This window comes from Peromyscus eremicus, unplaced genomic scaffold (genome assembly GCF_949786415.1).
Source record: "Peromyscus eremicus unplaced genomic scaffold, PerEre_H2_v1 PerEre#2#unplaced_3811, whole genome shotgun sequence".
In the NCBI taxonomy this organism is placed as follows: Eukaryota; Metazoa; Chordata; class Mammalia; order Rodentia; family Cricetidae; genus Peromyscus; species Peromyscus eremicus.
The window spans coordinates 19078-24130 of record NW_026738044.1 but is presented as its reverse complement, the minus strand read 5'-3'; the positions used below and the strand labels follow the sequence as shown (position 1 = coordinate 24130).

Genomic DNA, 5053 nt, shown 5'->3' with positions numbered 1-5053 from the left:
CGCCTTTCCTGGGACTCACTTGGTAGCCCAGGCTGGCCTCGAACTCACAGAGATCCTCCTGGCTCTGCCTCCCGAGTGCTGGGATTAAAGGCGTGCGCCACCACCGCCCGGCAGGCTTGTAAATTCTTAACAAGCAAACATCATAAAGAAAACAAATGTCTGTCAACAGGTGAATGGATCAACAGATTTGTCTGTCTTCACACTATCAGGTTGACCATTCAACAGCAGAATGGAATTCACTGCTGATACCATCAGCGAAGTGAATTAATATCAAACACATTGCACTGAGCAGAAGCCAGAGAATCCATAGGTCTGATTCCAGTTGTGTGAAGTTCAAAGGCAGTGGCAAATTAAAGCTCACTGAACAAATTAGTACAGTTCTCATCTAGAGGGTGGGGACTGACTAGGAAGAAGCAGCAGAGAACTGGCTGCAGTCAAGCAGTCTGTTTCATGATCTAGGATGTGGCCACCATACAAAAGAGCATACACACACCAAAGCCTGGAGTTGTCCTCTGAAGACCTGTGCATCGCTTCTGCATGTAAATAAATACCGCTGGAAGAATTGTTATTGTGTAGATGTGTGAATGCATGTGTTCATATACATATAAGTGCATGTGTGTGTTTGTAGGCCAGAGGACCATCTCAGGTACATGTGCTTTTGTGTGTGTGTGTGTGTGTGTGTGTGTGTGTGTGTGTGTGTGTGTGTGTGTGTAGTCCAAAGGACCATCTCAGGTACATGTGCTTTTGTGTGTGTGTGTGTGTGTGTGTGTGTGTGTGTGTGTGTGTGTGTGAGTGTAGTCCAAAGGACCATCTCAGGTGCAATCTATTTTTCTTTTTGTTTCGAGACAAGATCTCTCACTAGCTTGGAACTCATGAGGCCAGGCTTGCTGGCCAACAAGGCCCAGGGCTCTGTCTTTCTCCATCTCCCAAACACTGGGATTACAAGTGTGAACCCCGAGCCTGGCTTTAAAAAAAAAAAGAGAAAGGAAGGAAGGAAGAAAGAAGGAAGAAAGGAAGGGAGAGAGGGATGAAGGGAGGAAGGTTGGGAGGGAGGGAGGCTGGGAGAGAGAGAGAAAGAGAGCCAGCCAGAGGGGGCGGGGAGGAAGGAAGAAGGAAGGAAGGAAGGAAGGAAGGAAGGAAGGAAGAAAGAAAGAAAGAAAGAAAGAAAGGAAGGAAGGAAGAAAGAAAGAAAGGTAGGTTCCAGGGATAAAATTCAGGTTCCCATGCTTGCAAGGCAAAATTTTTTTTTTTTTTTTTGGTTTTTTCGAGACAGGGTTTCTCTGTGTAGCTTTGTGCCTTTCCTGAAACTCGCTTTGTAGACCAGGCTGGTCTTGAACTCACAGAGATCCTCCTGCCTCTGCCTCCTGAGTGCTGGGATTAAAGGCGTATGCCACCACCGCCTGGCTCAAGGCAAACATTTTACTGACCAAGCAATCTTCCTACTCCAGAATTGTCATTTAAAGATTTTATTTCATACCAGCATCCACTCAAGACATACCAGGCTGGGGGTGTGGCTCAGGCATAGAACACTTACCTACATTTGTGAGGCTCTGGGTTTCATCCCTACCACTGCAACACACACACACATACACCAAATGAGCATATTTCCACCCTGGTTTGCAGTTCAGTTCCAATTATTTCTTTGGCAAAATGTAGTTTTAGGGGTACTTGGTTCAGGTATTTGAGTGAGCCTGTTCAAAAAATTCAGTTCAGTTCAGTTCTGGACCTGCAGGAGGTACCATCATGGGTGTTGACATTCTCCACAAGGACTGAAAGGCTTGGCACAAGGAGCCCAAGGGCCGGGATGTCTACCTGCGGCTGCTAGTCAAGCTGTAGAGGTTTCTGGCCAAACAAACCAACTCCTCCTTCAATCAGGTTGTGCTGAAAGTTATTTAGGAGTCGCACTAACCGGCCACCTCTATTCCTGTTCCAGATGATCCGAAAGATGAAGCTTCCCGGCCTAGAGAAAAAAACCGACTGTGGTCATGGGGACTGTCACAGATGATGTGTGGATTCTGGAAGTGTCTAAGCTGAAGATGTGTGGACTGTGCATGAGCAGCCAGGCCCAAAGTCTCATCCTCAAGGCTGGGAGTAAGATGCGTCTTCGACCAGCTGGCCCTGGAGTCTCCCTAGGGCCGTGGCACTATGTTCCTGTCTGGTCCTTGGAAGGGCAGAGAGGTGTACCAGCATTTTGGCAAGGCCTCAAGAACCCCACACAGCCACACCAAACCCTATGTCCCATCCAAGGTCTGGAAGTTCAAGTGTGCCAGAGGCAGAAGGGCCAGCCATGACTACAAAAATTAACCCTGGATCTTACTGTTATTTAAAAAAAAAAAAAAAGCTTTATGTTAAAGAAAAAAAAGAAAGTTCATTTCATCAAGTAATGGGGTAAAACTTCATAACTTCCGTTGGTAGATTCATACAGGGTAACAAAACAACTTGCTGCTTCTGGACATCATGTCCTGAGTTCAGATCACTGTGGATGTTTATATCTGGGCTTAAGCCAAACGTAATTTTCTCCAGCTTTTCCTCCGTCTTCAGAGCCGCCACTCACATCCCATGCCAATCATGGAGACTGGCAGGCACCAGCTAGGAAACTGTGTCCCTGGTCACTTGGAGCAACCCCACCCCACTGCGGACACTCTGAGTAAACAACTTCTGGAAGTGAACAGAACAAATGTGAGTGTTTGTCTGTCTGCCTCTCTAGTGGCCTTGATTTGCTACCTGCTTGATGTGAACAGGGAGGAGGCTCTGCAGGGCCCACCTGGTGACCCATTCCGTCCACCCACCTTTCTCCAGGATGGGACTTGGTGTAAGGAACAACCCATTCCCCAGTCCTCCAAATTAGCCATAATGCCAACTACAACCAGACTAGACTGGCAGTCCTAGGGGCATTCACTTGGGGCTTGATCCACACAAGCCAGTGGAACTAAGGAAGCATTCAGTGGAATCCCCACCTGGAGTTGAGACGCCCAGTCTGGTCACTACTGTTCTTTCCCTGCTTAGCAGAGAGGGCAGTATTAGAAGACTGTTCCTGTTCTTAAGAAAGGTAAACCAAGTCACGATGTTCTTCTATGTAACACAGAGGAGAATTCGGTCCACCCACTAATTCCTCGGTTAGAGACCTTTTGTTAAAGAATTCTGCCATTTGTTCTTTTGCTCCATAAGTGGATTTAAGAGAGCCACATTTCTTGTGCACCAAGTGAGGCCAAGGAAGTCGTAGACAGACTGCCTGCAGCCCATGGGGTCTGTCATGGGAAGAGGATTGGGAGGAGTCAGAACTCTGTTCTTTTTAAGGAGAGCTATTCAGCTCTGACAGAATGGGAAACAGTACGGATAATGCTTTTAGTCATTTATTTTGTTTCATTTTTAAATTTTTTTTCTTGCTAAATTTGGCAGCAAGTAAAGCCTTGGCCAGTCTCTCAGGGCTCACCCTGGCTCCAGGGAAGATAGTCTAAGTCTGGCGGGCTCTGAAACATGTCCGTAGCATTTTAGCAATGTTCTAGATAAGTGGAATGGTCTGTCAACCAGCATTAGAAATGCAGTCTCTGCAGACAGAGCAACCGGAGGCTGCATCCTAGCAGGCCATTTCACTGAGTTAAGCAGCAGATTCCTCCATTGTAAACTGTAGATAAAAACTCCTCTCACCATTATGAAGGTTAAATTCGATGGTATATGCAAAAAGACTCATTGTTATTGTTCCCCTCTAAATGAAATTCAAGTCCCCTGAAGGGCTCTTGTGTGAAGGCAGCAGAGATTGGAGGGTAAAGAGAGTGACTCAGGATTGGCACCTAGTGACAGCCATGTACCCTGACTGAAGGATGCTGAGCCACTTAAGCCTGGCCAGAAAGACCTGGAACCCAGAACAGCTCCAGGAGGGGGATGGTTACTAGTTTAGACCGTAGTGGCCCTTTGAGGGCTCTAAATCTATCCCTAGGACTTTGTCCACTTTTGAGAGAGGCCATCTCAGGTCACAGGCACACTTCTCCTGGGCGCAAGGGAGTTTGTTTGCTTGTGGTCAGGCCAGGAAGCACCAAGGCGGGTGGCAGAGAGGCTGGCTGCCTTGACTGGGAAGCCAAATGCCTGGCCAACTGGGGCATTTCCAGAGAGTGAACCGGCCTGCCTTGGCTCGGCAGCCACTGTTGCTGCCTACAGAACACCCCCCTGCAGCCAGCTGATTTTCTCATTGCTAGACTTCTAAATAGCGTGATTTATGACCATTCTCATCCGAGCTGGCCCCTGGGTGTACACACTTTCACTTCCAGCCTAGGAAGTGAATAATGAATTAATCACCCTGCCTCAGGTTCAATACGGAGCCGAGTGTTTGCAGATCTTTATTGTACTGCACAAGCCAAGTCGATCTGCTCAATTTACACTCTTAATTCATTGGAGTCTGTGCAATTCTGCCTGATTCTGGGGAGTCACAACTGCTTGGCTGCTTGGTCTCTGAGGTAGCCTCCCTTCTCTCTCCCAGTAGCCTCACCATGGTGGGGACCAGGGCCACCTTCTTCCCTTTGGCCCTCTTTCCTTGGCTGGAGGAGAGAGACAGACTTTTTTTTTAAGGGTTGCTTGTAGCTTTCTACTTTATTTTTAGAGCTTTTTCCCTACATCCAATTGAGGATGTCATGTGATATGCTAATATTTTTCTGATTCCTCTAATAAATAATACTTTATAATTACCAGGTCTTAATAGGTCCTACTCTACAGCCTATTTGGTTTCAGATGACCACAGATGGACGTGCATAGTTCAACCAGGTCCAGCTGGGTCCCATACGCTGTAGCTCCCGGATCATCTATGATGGAGGACATGAAAATACCAGTTCCCAGCCTGCACTGTTATCATGCTCCCATCTCCAGCTGTGTCCGATGGGAGCCACATGCTACTTGATGGAAGTTCCAAGGTCAGCATTGCCCCGCCATCCTGTCCTGTTCCAGAAAGGCTGCATGAGGTGGGGAAGCCAGCACCTTAACTAACTCAGTCAGGGAGAATGTGTCCCCAGCCCAGATGTGCCTCCTCCTTGGAGTGCATCAGGATGAAGGTCAGCTCACTTCA

General features: G+C 47.6%; 1 pseudogene; it reads left to right on the top strand.

Moving 5' to 3' along the window:
* The first annotated feature begins 1743 nt into the window (after nucleotides 1-1743).
* On the top strand, nucleotides 1744-2304 carry LOC131902202 (large ribosomal subunit protein eL18-like; annotated as a pseudogene).
* Nucleotides 2305-5053: the final 2749 nt, after the last annotated feature.